General features: G+C 37.4%; 1 long non-coding RNA gene across 1 annotated transcript in view; it reads left to right on the top strand.

Moving 5' to 3' along the window:
* Window positions 1–283: 283 nt before the first annotated feature.
* LOC130679185 (uncharacterized) overlaps window positions 284–19,873 on the top strand; it is a 46,957-nt gene continuing 27,367 nt past the window's right edge. The window contains exons 1-2 of the long non-coding RNA XR_008992252.1: window positions 284–1,108; window positions 19,221–19,303. This is a non-coding gene — a long non-coding RNA (uncharacterized LOC130679185). The remainder of the gene's footprint in view (window positions 1,109–19,220; window positions 19,304–19,873) is intronic.

Here is a 19,873-nt window from a genome sequence, read left to right as displayed (position 1 = left end):
TTTCTGTCTGTTTTTAAAGCTGGTAAGAGCAAACATAAAAGAAACAGGATGACACCACTTTAAAGCCACACGCGGGAGTTCTGGTCCTTGGTAATGCGTCGTAGTACCTTTCCTCAGCTTTTATTTCAGATCCAAATGCCTGGCCGGAGTTCCTACTTCATTCATATGCTGATTAACTTTTCTCAAGTCTCTAGACTTGTGTTGCCTTCGATGGAAGCCACTAGCCACAAGAGTTAAATTTAAACTAATTAATACTAAATAAAGTTAAAAATACAGTTCCTCAATCTCGCCAGTCACATTTCAAGTACTCAACAGCTACATGTGGCTATGGCTACTGCACAGGGCAGCACAGACACTGCCATCTGCCACTGCAGAAGGTTCTACCACATTAAGTGCTTGCTCTGGGCCCTTCATTTGATTTTTTTTTTTAAATCACATCTTCCAGCATTTTAATGCCTTTTTGAAATGCTAAATGACCACCTGTTATTGGTTTGATAGTCACCCCTACTCAATCAATAACCAAACATTTTAATGTAATTGCAGAAATGCTTTCAACCAAATTAAGAATGAACCCAGATAGGGGCAATTCAAGAAAAGGAAAAAAAACACAAATCAGCCAGTTCCAAGAATCCTTGTCTCAATTTCTGTTGACATTTCAGTCTCCAAAAAACTATCAAGAGCTCTCCCCACCTTTAAAAATTATGGGAAAAAACACATAAATGAGACTATCCTCTTAGCAAACTAAGTGTACAGTACAGTTTTGGTAACTGTAAGCACAATATTGTGAAACAAGTGTCTAGGCCTCTTACGTCCTGCATAACTGAAACTTGATATCCACTGAACAGCAACTCCCCATTTCTCTCGCCCCCCAGCCCTTGACAACCATTACTTTCTGCTTATTATAAGCACTTCCAGATCCTGGGTGAGATGCTCCCCTGCATCACCAGCCTTCTCGCCTCTCTCTCGCACAACGCAGATCTGACCCTTCCTGAGTGACTCTCCTCTTGCTCAGCCCGCACCACACGGAAACATTCCCACTCACTCTGACCACTTTCACACTTCCCTGAGACCTTCCCTGCATTTCTTTCATCAATTTCCATTCTCTCAGGTGAGTTTCTCCTCCGTGGCTTAGATCTTCTTTACATAAACAAACTTCTACTGAATTGTGTGTCAGTCACTATATGGGGGCTGGGGGGAAATGGATTCAGAAGAAAAATGGGCATGTGAGATGAAAATGAGCAAGCCCTGTCCCGGACTCCTGAATCTTTTCTATCCAGCTAGGAGCGAGGTCTTCTCTGCCCTTCAGTTCAGTTTTGGGGCATTTTGAACTGCCCATGCCATCTGTTTGTATTATCAGCACCTTAAACTCAAAATGTTTAAAACTATTCTTCTACCTCAAACCAGCTGCTCCTCTTCACTTTCCTCTGTAAGTTATACAATCACATGCACACCAGTAACCCTGGCTCCGATTTACAGCTACCTTTGACTCTTTATCCTAGGAGTCTGCATTCAGTTGCCAAATCCTGTAACTGCCTTTTCCCAGCTAAACCTTTATGTCAACCTTAAAAGAGTTGAGAAATATTTTCTCCTTAGAACTGAGAATAATGTCGGTTCTAGGTCTTAGCTTTCCCTCTCGTTGAGAGGTGGGGAGAAGATAATGCATAGAAATATGTAAAAAATGCAAAGACAATACAAAATAAAGACTTGTTTTTTCTTCTGCCAATTCTGCCTAATGTAAAACAAAACACCCCAAACAAGAAAAGCTGTACTTTAACAGATGCTACTCTAATAGAAGAAGTCAATGGTTGTTCTATTAGCAGAAATAGCCTGCAGCTGTGCAAAGTTTGAGGCATAATATTGCCATATTCTCCTCTCTTTAAGCCTTGTTTTGTTCTACCATACAGCTTTGTTTAGCATTAATTAGTCCTGAGTTCAGCTACTGGGATGATGCAAAGATACAAAATGGTTAAAAATTCAGGAATGAACATAGCATAATAAATATGTATTAAGATAACTTCATAGAAATAAAAATTGATTAAAACTGGGAAACCAGTAAAACCAACAAATTACAATGGCAGAAAAATTGGAAGATACTATTCTTCAGAGACTTAATTTAATGATAATGTTCAAACCACTAACTAAAAAGAAATTCTCTAAGATGATGACTTCAGTGTTAACAAATAAAAAGCAGAAAGAAAAATTTAAGTAATTTTGAACAATAGTAAACGTAATTGTGATTTGTTTTCAAGTATCATAGATAAGTCACAGGATTTGCTTAAAATTTTTCCATGAAATTCTATAATTTCAATCAAGAAAAAAGCTAGTATTAAAATAGGAACAGACATTTTCTATATGTCAGTTACATGTATTTTAAGAGATATTTTAAAGGGTTGTGATCTCAAGAATGTTACCATAAGGGAAGATTTTTTTTCAGTTATGTTATTATAGTTGAAAGAAGTTAGTTTGAAATTAATCAGATGAGAGAGATCATGTCTATAAGTAATTCTCTTCTGGGACACAAAAAAGAAACACTGAAAGGATAAGGATTAATTATATTTAGAAAATTGCTTATTTTGACACTTAACAGCTAAGCAATTTACTAGATACTTTTATATAAATTAATCCCAATAGAAAATTTAAAAACTTGGAAATTAGGAATTCTTAAAATTATGAGTCTTTACAGGTAATCAACTAATTATTTGCCCCTAATTGCCAAAGAGAATTAATAGCTGCATTAAGTACCAAATACTTTTTAAATAAGTTATTAAATTTAATTTGCATTTATTTCTTCTTTAGTTTCATTTAAAAAGGGAAAAGCAAAAATATACATATTCTACTGAAATGTTAAAACTGTTCATGAACTTATCTCCATGGGAGAGAAAGAACATTGAGAGCAATATATGGGTTTTACAAAGAAACACTTAAAGAATTAAAAAAATTTGTTTAACATATAAAAACTTTGGCAAAGCAGAGATTTGACTCCACTGAACATACTAATCCCACAATTTTTAAAGACATCCTTATAAGATAGTTTCATATTTCAACTTTCTTTAACATATTACAATGACAAAATCTTAAATATTAAACATATGCCCCTAATAAAACTTTAAAATGTGTATAAGAAAGCCAACTGCAATTATCAATACAAATAGTAAATTTCAGTTGCTGACTCTATTCTTCAAAGATGTTTTAGCAGAAACCACTGCAAAAAGGGCAGGAATGGATATGTTACTCTGTGCTATGAAATAATGTGATGCCATCTTTTTATTCTTTGGCAATTTCTGGAATAATGACAGGGTTTATAGAAATTAGTGATAATACATATTCCAGAGGGAAAGCGAAAAAGGAAAGGAACACAGAGATAAAAACTCTCTATCCCTAAGTGAGAAAAGATGAACAGGTTTTAAATTAGGTTAACTGCAGAAGATTGGTTAATTTTACAGTAAACTCAAGTCTGTCATTACCTGGAATATACACTATCTTCCCATCATCCATCCCACAATAGCCTAAAAGACTATTTAACAAAATTGTGACTTCTCTAAACTTGATTAAAATACATATTGACCGTCATGATATTACAACTCACTGAGATCTAAGGTCATTTAGTGAGAAAAACTCTGGAAGCAGAAAATGGCGATGGCACTCGAGTCTTTTGAATAGCACCAGCTCTCCTGTTACTTGCAGCTAGAGTGGCACAAGGCACCACTGGGCATCAGAGCCCAGCCAGGAACTACAGGGTGTGGTAGAAATTCACCGGCACTCCAAAGAACACACAAACCCCTTCACAAGTTGGCCTTCCTGTCTCATTCTAAGGGCCTGCGACTTGAGGAGTCTTAACTGAGACATTAAAACCAAGACTAGCCAGCCCTTTCTGGAACTGCTCCAGCTCTAGGTAGTCACTTAAACATTGCAAAGATCTCATTACTAACATGGTGAATTTCAGCCTTTTTAAACAACACATACTGATTAAAAACTTTAACTTGAAATCTTAAAACATTTCCACTAAAAACATTGCATTTATCAACTGTATTTTAGTGATTCTTTCCCTTCTGGCTGTCAGCGCCAGGTGGGCTGGGACAGCGTCTTGTTCATCCTCCAGTATTTCATCTTTAGTATGTATGTGGTGTGAGGTAAACTTCTGGTCCGTTTTTGAAAATTTTACATGATAGTCATTTGAATAAGAGGGTATTTTTTCTATTCCATCTTTCAAAAAAATGAGTTCCAAGAAATAATGAGATATTATGATCAAGCAACTAATACTAAAAAAACAAAAAAACTGGGTATGCGATTTGGTAAATTTTGTCTTACCAACCGTGAGCCTATGGATAGACACAACATTCTACTGAAAAGGTAGCCCTGAGTGCTACTATTACCAGCAGAAATCAGTAGTAGGAGTTGGTATAGTAGATGCAGATACGTATGCAAAAATGAATGGACCCCATCCCAGCGCTAGAAGAATTAAAATTTATATCCATATAGCAAAGAGTAGCTAAATGAGTTAAATTTGCATTATAGTATAGATGAATTTCTAAAATGAACTTTTCCTTGGCAAATACAAAACCCCTTACATTTTACTTATTAGAACACATAGTGTACTTATTCAAAGTATAAGCAAGTTATTATATATATATATTCTTTATTTTGTTGTCATTAATCTACAATTACATGAAGAATATTATGTTTACTAGGGTCCCCCCTTCACCAAGTCCCCCCGACAAACCCCATTACAGTCACTGTCCATCAGCGTAGTAAGATGTAGAATCACTACTTGTCTTCTCTGTTGCACAGCCCTCCCCATTCCCCCCCCACATTATACATGCTAATTGTAATACCCCCTTTCTTATTCTCCACCCTTATCCTTCCCTCCCCTCCCATTCTCCCCAGTCCCTTTCCCTTTGGTACCTGTTAGTCCATTCTTGGGTTCTGTGCTTCTGCTGTTTTGTTCCTTCAGTTTTTCTTTGTTCTTATACTCCACATATGAGTGAAATCATTTGGTATTTGTCTTTCTCCACTTGGCTTATTTCACTGAGCATAATACCCTCTAGCTCCATGCATGTTGTTGCAAATGGTAGGATTTATTTTCTTCTTATGGCTGAATAATATTCCATTGTGTATATGTACCACCTCTTCTTTATCCATTCATCTACTGATGGACACTTAGGTTGCTTCCATTTCTTGGCTATTGTAAATAGCGCTGCGATAAACATAGGGGTGCATATGTCTTTTTCAAACTGGGCTGCTGCATTCTTAGGGTAAATTCCTAGAAGTGGAATTCCTGGGTCAAATGGTATTTCTATTTTGAGCTTTTTGAGGAACCTCCATACTGCTTTCCACAATGGTTGAACTAATTTACATCCCCACCAGTAGTGTAGGAGGGTCCTCCTTTCTCCACAACCTCGCCAACATTTTGTTGTTGTTTGTTTTCGATGATGGCGATCCATACTGGTGTGAGGTGATATCTCATTGTGGTTTTAATTTGCATTTCTCTGATGACAAGTGATGTGGAGCATCTTTTCATGTGTCTGTTGGCCATCTGAATTTCTTCTGTGGAGAACTGTCTGTTCAGCTCCTCTGCCCATTTTTTTTTTTTTTTTTTTTAATAATTATTTTTTATTGAAGGGTAGTTGACACACAGTATTACATTACATGAGTTTCAAGTGTACAACACAGTGGTAGAACATTTATATACATAATTCTAGGTTCCAGCTATCACCCTACCAGGCTGTTACAATATCTTGACTATATTCCTTATGCTATACCTTACATCCCGGTTACTAATTTATTTTACCATTGGAAGTCTGTCCTTTTTTTTTGTTTTTTTTTTTTGTTTGTTTTTTTTGTGAGGGCATCTCTCATATTTATTGATCAAATGGTTGTTAACGACAATAAAATTCTGTATAGGGGAGTCAATGCTCAATGCACAATCATTATTCCACCCCAAGCCTAATTTTTGTCAGTCTCCAATCTTCTGAGGCATAACAAACAAGTTTTTACATGTAGAACAAATTCTTACATAATGAATAAGTTACATAGTGAACAGTACAAGGGCAGTCATCACAGAAACTTTCGGTTTTGCTCATGCATTATGAACTATAAACAGTCAGTTCAAATATGAATACTCATTTGGTTTTTATACTTGATTTATATGTGGATACCACATTTCTCTCTTTATTATTATTATTTTTAATAAAATGCTGAAGTGGTAGGTAGATACAAGATAAAGGTAGAAAATATAGTTTAGTGTTGTAATAGAGCACATGTAGATGATCAGGTGTGTGCCTGTAGACTATGTGTTAATCCAAGCTAGACAAGGGCAATAAAACATCCACGGATGCAGAAGATTTCTCTCAGAACGGGGGGGTGAGGTTCTAAGCCTCACCTCTGTTGATCCCCAATTTCTCACCTGATGGCCCCCCTGCGACTGTGCCTGTCTTAGGTTGTTCCTCCCTTGAGGAATCTTACCCGTCTCTGGCTAACCAGTCATCTTCCGGGGCCATACAGGGAAATGTGAAGTTGGTAAGTGAGAGAGAAGCCTTATTGTTTGAAAAAGTTAGCTTTTTACTTCTTTGCATATTTATGCCCTGTGGCTTCTATGCCCATCATTTGTCTTGAGGTATCTTTACCACTTGGAAGAATTATGATACTCGGTAAATTTGATATGAGGCACGAATTCTATTTAAGGGTTGTAATTAGGAAGGAAGAAGAAAAGCTATAGAAGTAGCAGGCGGAAGAAAACATGGGAAGATTGATTATTTCTTTGATATATCTTCTTGTAGAGTAACTTCAGCATGTATAGGTTTTAAGCTACTACTTAAATTGCACACACACATTAACATAATAGGAGTATAGTTACATAACCAAAGCATATCTGTAATTACTAGCCATCTGCAGTGAAACCAAGAAAACCAGTTAGGCACCTTAGGCATTTGTGAAAACTTATCTATGATATGGTGGATATTGTCCAAATGAACTTGAACAGTCTGAGAGAAATCAGACAAATTAAAACAACCCATTCCTGGGGACTGTTCACATGCCATATGTTCTTTTAACAATAAATAGTTTGTAGTTGTAAGACTTTGGAGCGCTACAATTTGCACTTCTCCAAATTCTTGGTTGAGTTCCAACAGTATAGATCCAGTCCAATTTTGTTGTTTTACTGTATGTACAGGCCAGCTTAGATATCTCCTTCCTCATTCCCATGGCAAGTTCAGGAACTGGTGGGATGAGTGCATCTACAGCTGTAGCAGTGCGTGGATCTTTGTTGGGGTTTTTTGATGATCATCTTCTGGCATGAGTCTTCCAGAGAGTGCAGATGTTGGAAGTTCTTTTTCATATCGTATCTTAGTTCATTTTCGGGGTAGCCCAATTAGGCTTTGATCCTCTGTATAAACACAAACAGACCCTTTGCCTACACTTTTATATGCCCTTTATACCCTTGTGTAGAACTCGTTGGAGGTTACCACACAGGAACTGCCCTTTTTTTTTTTTTTTTTTTGCTATCACTAATCTACACTTACATGACGAATATTATGTTTACTAGGCTCTCCCCTATACCAGGTCTCCCCTATACACCCCTTTACAGTCACTGTCCATCAGCATAGCAAAATGTTGTAGAATCACTACTTGCCTTCTCTGTGTTGTACAGCCCTCCCTTTTCTCCTACCCCCCCATGCATGTTAATCTTAATACCCCCCTACTTCTCCCCCCCTTTTCCCTCCCTACCCACCCATCCTCCCCAGTCCCTTTCCCTTTGGTACCTGTTAGTCCATTCTTGAGTTCTGTGATTCTGCTGCTGTTTTGTTCCTTCAGTTTTTCCTTTGTTCTTATATTCCACAGATAAGTGAAATCATTTGGTATTTCTCTTTCTCCGCTTGGCTTGTTTCACTGAGCATAATACCCTCCAGCTCCATCCATGTTGCTGCAAATGATTGGATTTGCCCTTTTCTTATAGCTGAGTAGTATTCCATTGTGTATATGTACCACATCTTCTTTATCCATTCATCTATTGATGGACATTTAGGTTGCTTCCAATTCTTGGCTATTGTAAATAGTGCTGCAATAAACATAGGGGTGCATCTGTCTTTCTCAAACTTGATTGCTGCATTCTTAGGGTAAATTCCTAGGAGTGCAATTCCTGGGTCAAATGGTAAGTCTGTTTTGAGCATTTTGATGTACCTCCATACTGCTTTCCACAATCGTTTAACTAACTTACATTCCCACCAGCAGTGTAGGAGGGTTCCCCTTTCTCCACAGCCTCGCCAACATTTGTTGTTGTTTGTCTTTTGGATGGCAGCCATCCTTACTGGTGTGAGGTGATACCTCATTGTAGTTTTAATTTGCATTTCTCTGATAATTAGCGATGTGGAGCATCTTTTCATGTGTCTGTTGGCCATCTGTATTTCTTTTTTGGAGAACTGTCTGTTCAGTTCCTCTGCCCATTTTTTAATTGGGTTATTTGTTTTTTGTTTGTTGAGGCGTGAGAGCTCCTTATATATTCTGGACGTCAAGCCTTTATCGGATGTGTCATTTTCAAATATATTCTCCCATACTGTAGGGATCCTTCTTGTTCTATTGATGGTGTCTTTTGCTGTACAGAAGCTTTTCAGCTTAATATAGTCCCACTTACTCATTTTTGCTGTTGTTTTCCTTGCCCAGGGAGATATGTTCAAGAAGAGGTCACTCATGTTTATGTCTAAGAGGTTTTCGCCTATGTTTTCTTCCAAGAGTTTAATGGTTTCATGGCTTACATTCAGGTCTTTGATCCATTTTGAGTTTACCTTTGTATATGGGGTTAGACAATGGTCCAGTTTCATTCTCCTACATGTAGCTGTCCAGTTTTGCCAGCACCACCTGTTGAAGAGACTGTCATTTCGCCATTGTATGTCCATGGCTCCTTTATCAAATATTAATTGACCATATATGTCTGGGTTAATGTCTGGATTCTCTAGTCTGTTCCATTGGTCTGTGGCTCTGCTCTTGTGCCAGTACCAAATTGTCTTGATTACTATGGCTTTATAGTAGAGCTTGAAGTTGGGGAGTGAGATCCCCCCTACTTTATTCTTCTTTCTCAGGATTGCTTTGGCTATTCGGGGTCTTTGGTGTTTCCATATGAATTTTTGAATTATTTGTTCCAGTTCATTGAAGAATGTTGCTGGTAGTTTCATAGGGATTGCATCAAATCTGTATATTGCTTTGGGCAGGATGGCCATTTTAACGATATTAATTCTTCCTAGCCACGAGCATGGGATGAGTTTCCATCTGTTAGTGTCCCCTTTAATTTCTCTTAAGAGTGACTTGTAGTTTTCAGAGTATAAGTCTTTCACTTCTTTGGTTAGGTTTATTCCTAAGTATTTTATTTTTTTTGATGCAATTGTGAATGGAGTTGTTTTCCTGATTTCTCTCTCTGTTGGTTCATTGTTAGTATATAGGAAAGCCACAGATTTCTGTGTGTTGATTTTGTATCCTGCAACTTTGCTGTATTCCGATATCAGTTCTAGTAGTTTTGGGGTGGAGTCTTTAGGGTTTTTTATGTACAGTATCATGTCATCTGCAAATAGTGACAGTTTAACTTCTTCTTTACCAATCTGGATTCCTTGTATTTCTTTATTTTGTCTGATTGCCGTGGCTAGGACCTCCAGTACTATGTTAAATAACAGTGGAGAGAGTGGGCATCCCTGTCTAGTTCCCGATCTCAGAGGAAATGCTTTCAGCTTCTCGCTGTTCAATATAATGTTGGCTGTGGGTTTATCATAGATGGCCTTTATTATGTTGAGGTACTTGCCCTCTATTCCCATTTTGCTGAGAGTTTTTAACATGAATGGATGTTGAACTTTGTCAAATGCTTTTTCAGCATCTATGGAGATGATCATGTGGTTTTTGTCTTTCTTTTTGTTGATGTGGTGGATGATGTTGATGGACTTTCGAATGTTGTACCATCCTTGCATCCCTGGAATGAATCCCACTTGGTCATGGTGTATGATCCTTTTGATGTATTTTTGAATTCGGTTTGCTAATATTTTGTTGAGTATTTTTGCATCTACGTTCATCAGGGATATTGGTCTGTAGTTTTCTTTTTTGGTGGGGTCTTTGCCTGGTTTTGGTATTAGGGTGATGTTAGCTTCATAGAATGAGTTTGGGAGTATCCCCTCCTCCTCTATTTTTTGGAAAACTTTAAGGAGAATGGGTATTATGTCTTCCCTGTATGTCTGATAAAATTCCGAGGTAAATCCATCTGGCCCGGGGGTTTTGTTCTTTGGTAGTTTTTTGATTACCTCTTCAATTTCGTTGCTGGTAATTGGTCTGTTTAGATTTTCTGTTTCTTCCTGGGTCAATCTTGGAAGGTTATATTTTTCTAGGAAGTTGTCCATTTCTCCTAGGTTTCCCAGCTTGTTGGCATATAGGTTTTCATAGTATTCTCCAATAATTCTTTGCATTTCCGTGGGGTCCGTCGTGATTTTTCCTTTCTCGTTTCTGATACTGTTGATTTGTGTTGATTCTCTTTTCTTCTTAATAAGTCTGGCTAGAGGCTTATCTATTTTGTTTATTTTCTCGAAGAACCAGCTCTTGGTTTCATTGATTTTTGCTATTGTTTTATTCTTCTCAATTTTATTTATTTCTTCTCTGATCTTTATTATGTCCCTCCTTCTGCTGACCTTAGGCGTCATCTGTTCTTCTTTTTCCAATTTCGATAATTGTGACATTAGACCCTTCATTTGGGATTGCTCTTCCTTTTTTAAATATGCTTGGATTGCTATATACTTTCCTCTTAAGACTGCTTTTGCTGTGTCCCACAGAAGTTGGGGCTTAGTGTTGTTGTTGTCATTTGTTTCCATATATTGCTGGATCTCCATTTTGATTTGGTCATTGATCCATTGATTATTTAGGAGCGTGTTGTTAAGCCTCCATGTGTTTGTGAGCCTCTTTGCTTTCTTTGTACAGTTTATTTCTAGTTTTATGCCTTTGTGGTCTGAAAAGTTGGTTGGTAGGATTTCAATCTTTTGGAATTTTCTGAGGCTCTTTTTGTGGCCTAGTATGTGGTCTATTCTGGAGAATGTTCCATGTGCACTTGAGAAGAATGTATATCCGCTGCTTTTGGATGTAGAGTTCTATAGATGTCTATTAGGTCCATCTGCTCTACTGTGTTGTTCAGTGCTTCCGTGTCCTTACTTATTTTCTGCCCAGTGGATCTATCCTTTGGGGTGAGTGGTGTGTTGAAGTCTCCTAGAATGAATGCATTGCAGTCTATATCCCCCTTTAGTTCTGTTAGTATTTGTTTCACATATGCTGGTGCTCCTGTGTTGGGTGCATATATATTTAGAATGGTTATATCCTCTTGTTTGACTGAGCCCTTTATCATTATGTAGTGTCCTTCTTTATCTCTTGTTACTTTGTTTTGAAGTCTATTTTGTCTGATATTAGTACTGCAACCCCTGCTTTCTTCTCACTGTTGTTTGCTTGAAATATGTTTTTCCATCCCTTGACTTTTAGTCTGTACATGTCTTTGGGTTTGAGGTGAGTTTCTTGTAAGCAGCATATAGATGGGTCTTGCTTTTTTATCCATTCTGTTACTCTGTGTCTTTTGATTGGTGCATTCAACCCATTAACATTTAGGGTGACTATTGAAAGATATGTACTGATTGCCATTGCAGGCTTTAAATTCGTGGTTACCAAAGGTTCAAGGTTAGCCTCTTTAGTATCTTACTGCCTAACTTAGCTCGCTTATTGAGCTGTTATATACACTGTCTCGAGATTCTTTTCTTCTCTCCCTTCTTGTTCCTCCTCCTCGATTCTTCATATGTTGGGTGTTTTGTGCTGTGCTCTTTCTAGGAGTGCTCCCATCTAGAGCAGTCCCTGTAAGATGTTCTGTAGAGGTGGTTTGTGGAAAGCAAATTCCCTCAGCTTTTGTTTGTCTGGGAATTGTTTAATCCCACCGTCATATTTGAATGATAGTCGTGCTGGATACAGTATCCTTGGTTCAAGGCCCTTCTGTTTCATTGTATTAAATATATCATGCCATTCTCTTCTGGCCTGTAGGGTTTCTGTTGAGAAATCTGACGTTAGCCTGATGGGTTTCCCTTTATAGGTGACCTTTTTCTCTCTAGCTGCCTTTAACACTCTTTCCTTGTCCTTGATCTTTGCCATTTTAATTATTATGTGTCTTGGTGTTGCCCTTCTTGGATCCTTTCTGTTGGGGGTTCTGTGTATTTCCGTGGTCTGTTTGATTACTTCCTCCCCCAGTGTGGGGAAGTTTTCAGCAATTATTTCTTCTAAGATACTTTCCATCTCTTTGCCTCTCTCTTCTTCTTCTGGGACCCCTATAATACGGATATTGCTCCTTTTAGATTGGTCACACAGTTCTCTTAATATTGTTTCATTCCTGGAGATCCTTTTGTCTCTCTCTATGTCAGCTTCTATGCGTTCCTGTTCTCTGATTTCAATTCCATCAATGGCCTCTTGCATTCTATCCATTCTGCTTATAAACCCTTCCAGAGTTTGTTTCATTTCTGCGATCTCCTTTCTGGCATCTGTGATCTCTTTCCGGACTTCATCCCATTTTTCTTGCGTATTTCTCTGCATCTCTGTCAGCATGTTTATGATTCTTATTTTGAATTCTTTGTCGGGAAGACTGGTTAGGTCTGTCTCCTTCTCTGGTGTTGTCTCTGTGATCTTTGTCTGCCTGTAGCTTTGCCTTTTCATGGTGATAGGAATAGTCTGCAGAACTGGGACGAGTGACAGCTGGAAGGACTTCCTTTCTTGTTGGTTTGTGGCCCTCCTCTCCTGGGAGAACAGCGGCCTCTAGTGGCTTGTGCTGCGCAGCTGCGCGCAGACAGGGTTTCTGCTTCCTGCCCGGCTGCTATGGAGTTAATCTCCGCTGTTGCTGTGGGCGTGGCCTGGCTCGGGCAGCTACTCCAAAATGGTGGAGTCGCGTTGGAGCAGGAGCTGCTGGGAGGCTATTTATCTCCGTAAGGGGCCTCCCTGCTCCCTGCAGCCCAGGGGTTAGGGTGCCCAGAGATCCCGGATTCCCTACCTCTGGATTAAGTGACCCGCCCTGCCCCTTTAAGACTTCCAAAAAGCACCCGCCAAAACAAAACAACGACCACAAAAAAAAAAACAAGAAAAAAAATTTTTTTTAATTAAAAAAAAAAAATTTTTTTTTAATTAAAAAAAAAAAAAAAAAAGGTGGTCGTTCGTTTTTCTTTATTCTCCGGTGCCAGCCTCAGGCCTCTGCTCACCGGTCTTTCTGCCCTGTTTCCCTAATATTGGGGTCCCTGTCCCTTTAAGACTTCCAAAAAGCGCTCGCCAAAACAAAAAAAAAATGGTTGCGCGCTTTTCTTATGTCCTCCAACACCCGGCCTCCAGTGCCCGCTCACTGTTCTTGCTCCCCTGTTTCCCTAGTATCCAGGGCCCTGCACTCTGGCCCGGATGGCGGGGGCTGGGTGTTCGGCAGTCCTGGGCTCCGTCTCCCTCCCGCTCTGCCTATTCTTCTCCCGCCGGGAGCTGGGGGGAGGGGCGCTCGGCTCCCGCGGGGCCGGGGCTTGTATCTTACCCCCTTCGCGAGGCGCTGGGTTCTCTCAGGTGCGGATGTGGTCTGGATATTGTCCTGTGTCCTCTGGTCTTTATTCTGGGAAGGGTTGTCTTTGTTATATTTTCATAGATATATGTTGTTTTGGGAGGAGATTTCCGCTGCTCTACTCACGCCACCATCTTCCGCCCCCTCCTCCTCTGCCCATTTTTTAATTGGATTATTTGCTTTTTGTTTGTTGAGGTGCATGAGCTCTTTATATATTTTGGATGTCAACCCTTTATTGGATCTGTCATTTACGAATATATTCTCCCATACTGTAGGGTACCTTTTTGTTCTACTGATGGTGTCCTTTGCTGTACAGAAGCTTTTCAGCTTGATATAGTCCCACTTGTTCATTTTTGCTTTTGTTTCCCTTGCCCAGGGAGATATGTTCATGAAGAAGTCGCTCGTGTTTATGTCCAAGAGATTTTTGCCTATGTTTTTTTCTAAGAGTTTAATGGTTTCATGACTTACATTCAGGTCTTTGATCCATTTCAAATTTACTTTTGTGTATGGGGTTAGACAGTGATCCAGCAAGCTATTATATTTACACACTGACTGTGGAAAGCAAAAGGACTAAAGTATGCCCTGTAAAACACAGAGTGACACAAACCTGCAAAGGCAGAAATATTAAGAATAAAATACGGGACTAGCATAGTCTTTACATCATTTATACTAGTAGCTAATCATTTAAACTGGAAGTAAATCTAAAATCACATTCATGTCCAGTGCCATTTGGAAGCAAGTAGCAAAGAATACAGCTCTCTTTTGCACTTTCTTTGTAATGCCACAGAGGAGCATAAATTAGTCAAGTTAGATCACCTGTAAATTAAAAATCAGTAGTTCTAACGTGGTAGTTTTCAGTGTTCTATGGAATTGAGATCTATTTGAACCAGCATGTCCTGAGGCTCTGCCTTCCCTTTTTATCGCTATTCAAATTCTACCCATTTTTCCTTAAGAGCCAACTCAAACGCCAGTCCTTTGGTGTCCTTGCACTCCTACCACCTCCCAAGCTCTTCTGTGAATGTAAATCTTTTCTTCTTAACATTCACAACTGCATTTTGTTTCTCTTATAGCTATTAACAGATTATCATTATCTCATCATTCCTTTCAGACCATAAATAGAGCTCCTTAAGGAGAAGGATCAATTTCTAACAAAATATCTGTAGCATTAGAGTACAGCAACATGAAAATTACAGATACTCATATGTATTTGTTGAACTGAATTAAGGAGACAGGAGTCTGGTACAGGCCCTTCCATCCCTTTTCATTCAACAGGGCAAATGCATCCTGCGGACTTGATGCAGTTCTCTGTGCTCTTACCGAGAGACACCAATAAATTAAACTAACAAAATGAAAACAGTTCTGGAACATCAATTCACTACCTTCCTTGTGCTCTAGGGGTTCCCTATGGGACAAATATTCACTTTTCCCCATTTGTTTATTTTCTTATGTTGTTAAAACAAGTAATATCTGCAATTTCGTATAATTGGTACTATTTTCCGAGAAATCAGGGAAACATACTGCATGCTGTGACACTAATCTTGAACAACAAAGGCTCCTATATAAGCTCTTAAAAAATGTTGAGTCCTTTCTTTAGAGATGCAGTACTACAAAACAGCACAGTATTGTTGAAAATGCTATTATTTGGGCTAAAGCCCAAGAAAATGAAGAGAGAACTATGTCTTTGCACCTGAGATAATACAAGTCCATAGTAACTACCTAACTCAATGTTCCCCCATTAACATATAGATAATATACTTTCCCACCACTAATCATAAGATCTCTTTCCAGGTCTCAAGTATTAAGGGCTTTACTTCTATATAAATGTTCGGTTTTGTGTAATAAAAAACTCAGTGAATTTTAGAAAGCTTTATCTATTAAAATTATCCCCCAATTAGATCAAAAGAAATTAGGATTTAGAAAGTAAGACTCCCATTAGAGAAAATTATAGCTACATAAAATTCTGATATTACTCATTATATTGTTGATAGCTACCAGTCTTAAAGAGAAACAAAAAAATATGCTGTGAATGTAGTTCCCTTGTATATAAGGGAAAAGTAGAATTTTAAATCAAACCTCTATACTCAGCATCAATATCTAGGTTGTAACTAAATCACAGGCCTTTAGGTTATTCTAATGGAACACAGATTGACAGGATAGTTTCCAGATCTTTCAAAACACAATAATTAACAAAACACAGGCCATTTGCTCAGCTTGAAGGAATCAGGGAAAAACATTAGATACAGTTGATTTCTGGAGATTTACAAAATCTCTAGATGGCATTTTAGCCATCTAAAAACCAGTATTTCTTTACACACTGAGTAGTCAAAAATAACAAGAACTCATGCTTTTATTTAAATTGAGAAAGTATCTTTCACCCAGTTTCCAGAGAACACAACCAAGCAAAATTAAAGTATGATTTTACACTGAATTATATAAACTTCAGTTTTAATGAAATTTAAAAGAAAAGCAGAAGTTTTTGTTTTTAGTTTTGAAAAAGGACAGTTGTGTTTTAACTTTTGCCTAGAATAAATAATCTGATCTGTATAGCAAATTCTCATTAACCTCATCTCTGCTATATTTTTTGTCAACCTCTAACTCTTTATCCAGAAGACTATAAAACTGTGCTTAATGTATACAGGGAAATGTAAAACCTATTGTAATCAGAATTAAAACCATGAATTGTTATGCTTATTTAAATACGATTCACAAACTTATTGATATCAGGACCTCCTTATATTGTTAAAAATTACTGATCCCAAAAGCTTTTATGTGGGTAATATCTGTCAATTACCGTATTAGAAATTAAACCAAAGAAATTTTAAGTATTTATTAATTAATATAAAAAAATAAAATAGAAATAATAAACCCATTACATGTTGACACAAATGGATTTGGGGGAGTCTATAATTTCTAAAACAAAAATTACCAAGAAAAGTAGCATCGTTTTACATATGTGTAAATATCTGGCTTAATTAAAAAGAACAGTCATATCTACTTGGGCATTCAATCTGCTGTTATATGTTGTGATTGTATAACCTAAAGAAAATTCGGTCTCACAAAAATACGCAGTTGGAAAAGAAAGAGGCAAGGTGTATTTTAGTCACCTTTTCAGATAATTTGGGCATTCTTCGCTATTACACTAAAACTTGACAAGTAGTAGCTTTTAAGTTTGTTGCACTGTGGAATCTGAAATAATATCAATAAACTTCTTACTCTGTTAAAATAAAATCCACTTGCTTCTCTTGAATTCTGAATGGATTATTTACCAACACACCATTTTGTAGTATTATCCACTGCGTCATTTTGAAAATGTTGGCTCACTGAGACTTGCAGGTCTTCCAAGTGTTAACACACTTAGTATAAAATTAAAGTTTGCTAATACCACCACCAATAACATCAGAAAAATCTCTAAGTATTTAGAAGTGTCAGGCTCACAGTATAGAGAATACCAATTTTTCAAAATTCCTTTCTCCTGAAAGCTCAAATTTTATCGTTGGCAATAAATCCTGTCAGTTGTTTTCCTTAAAGTAACAGGTCACTTTGTTCATTATTGTGAAAACATCTGCCAAACACCCAAGTCTTAATAACCACAATTATCAGTCAGTTATTCTTTCATGTAAACATGGGGTTCAATAAAAAGTGACTAGTCTGGCTCAACTCAGTCACAGGCTGCCTTCCCTGAGATGGTCACACACTTTGGCCTGTGGAAGAGCTTTGTACATATTCTCCATTTTGAAACAGAGACTATTAAAAAGATAAGTACTCAATCAAAAGATAAGGCTGAGATTTAATGAAGTGTCTAACTTTTACTTTTATCAAGGATATTCTTGAATGAAACTGACATTGTTTTACTATGAATATGATGCTGAGGAAAACATGATTACTACGGCAGAGGGATGCCACTGCTCTCATGTACGCTAAGGGGCTACAGGTCCACAGACCACACTTTGGGAACCACTGAGGGGAATAAATGTTTCCAATACACTCTCATCTCTCTTCCTTTTAATTTTGTATGCTTATAAATGGGTTCGGCATCTGCAAAAAGACTGCTACATTTAACCTTCATATTAAGATAAAGTATTAAGAAAGCCTTAAGACAAAGTATTAAGAAAGCCTTAAGAACAATTATTTATTTTTCTCATTACTCCATGTTCTTATAACTTCTATGGAAGTGTTCATTTTCTTACTTGTAAAGTAAGCTTTCAATCAGTTAAGCAAACATGAATGACCAAGAAAACCCTGTAAAAGAAGAGCAATGTAGGAGGGGTACTAGCTATACCGTAGAGTAGGACACATTATTTCTGTAACTGAAAGTTGTATTGGCACATGTATAGAGTCAAAAACCATTGGAACTTTCCTAGTTGACTAAAAATACCGAAACAATAAAAACTATACACAAACACATTTAAAAACAACTTAAAAAAAAAAAAACCCTTGCATGGAACAAAACACCCTAAGATAAATCAGATGACAAATACTTGCAATTTAACACAGACAATGGCTAATACCCCAACTATATAAGGAGTTCTTGAAAATCAAGAGGAAAAAACCACCAACCAAATCAAAAAATGGACAAAGAATGAGCAAGTAACAGAAGAAATTACTCATAAGAAAAGCAAATATATTTCATACATCAGATTGGCAAAAATCCAAGTTAGGCAATATATTTATTGCCAAGACTATAGGGAAACAGGCAAAATTGTGGCAACACAAAATCAAACAACCCTCAAAGACAGGAATTTGACAAAGTCTAGAAAAAGTATATATGCATATATGCTTTGACCCAGCAATCCTACTTTTAGAAATCTAACCTATCAATACAGCCATAAAAAAAAGATGAGGAAAAGGCCTATGTACCAAAAACAATTTGAACCTGAATTTAATTAAGCCTTTAGCCCAAACTTCAAATTGATGGGGAAGAGAGGAAATAGAGAGTGAGAGGAACAAGTTAAATGACACCATGAGGAAGCATATCCAGGAATTCTACAGGGCAACTGACCCAACCAGCTAAAGGCTGAAAACAACAACAAAATGAAAAGCAACAAAAACAAAAAAGAGGAGAGATGACTCTTTACAGTGACTGAAAGACCCAACTACCAAATGTAATAGTAGACCTCATTCAGAAAGTCAACTCAAAAGACATTTGAACAATTGGAAGAAAACTGAATTAAGAAGGGATCTCACATGATATGGAGCAATTTCTGCAAATTTTGTTAGATGTGATCCTGGCATTGCAGTTATACAAAAATGTGTTTGTATGTTTTGCAAGTGCATACTCATGAATGCAAGGGTGAAAGGAAATGAGTTTTGAGATTTAATTCAAATTCCTTCGGGAATAATAACACGGGACTGATGAAGTAAGAGTGGCAAAATCTCGCCAATACTGAATCTGGTGATGGGCTTTGGAGGTTCAATGTACTATTCTTTGTATATTTACATAGTTTGACATTTTTCATTATAATTTTTTAAAAGTACCTAACAAAACACCTGACATTTAGTAAATGGCAATTATTAAGATACACGTTTGGTAATTAATAAGTTAAAGAAGAAAATGTGTTATGTTTATTGAAACCTTACTAGGATTAAAATTAAGTGGTGACTTTTAAAAAGAACTATTAATTCATTCAACAGATTGTTTCCCTTTTTTAAGGTCATTATCTGGAAGGTCTTGGGCTAAGTACTGCAAGTACAAAGATAATAAGGCATTAAGTGCTGACTGCAAGGAAACATCAGGTAAATAATTATGTATGTACAATTACAATACATGTTAGGAGCTATTATGGAGATAACCAAAATAGGAATGCCTAACTTTCTCTGCAAGGGAATGGATCAAAAAAGCCTTCCAGATGGGATAAATCTTTAGGAAGAAATAGACACGTGTCAGGCTACCTGGAAAAAAATTGATGGGTCTTTGTGGATACAATATCCCAGGCAAAAGGAAAAGAAAATGCAAAGGCACGACACTTTGGGTACCTATATGCTCGTCTGTATGACTCCTGAACTTCTCTCAGGCAGTAAGCCCAGACACAGGCAAGAGTTGTATCATAAATACATACTGAAGAGCTTCATATAAACAATGGACAATATTAAAAGGGATTAGATTTGTCCTTTAAGAAAACATTTTTTATGTCATTTATAAAACGGACTGAGGTAGGGGAGGCTGGAGGAAATAGAACATATTAGGTGGCCATTCTAATTTCTAGGAAAGAGAAGATTTGCATTAACTAAGCAGTATGGGTTAAGAAAAGGAATTATGTTAAGAGCTAGTTAGGAGACAAGAGTTGAGTGATTGGGTACAAGGGT

This window comes from Manis pentadactyla, chromosome 10 (assembly GCF_030020395.1).
Source record: "Manis pentadactyla isolate mManPen7 chromosome 10, mManPen7.hap1, whole genome shotgun sequence".
NCBI lineage: Eukaryota > Metazoa > Chordata > Mammalia > Pholidota > Manidae > Manis > Manis pentadactyla.
Note: the sequence above shows the minus strand (reverse complement) of the source record. Positions and strands in the feature narration are given on the sequence as shown.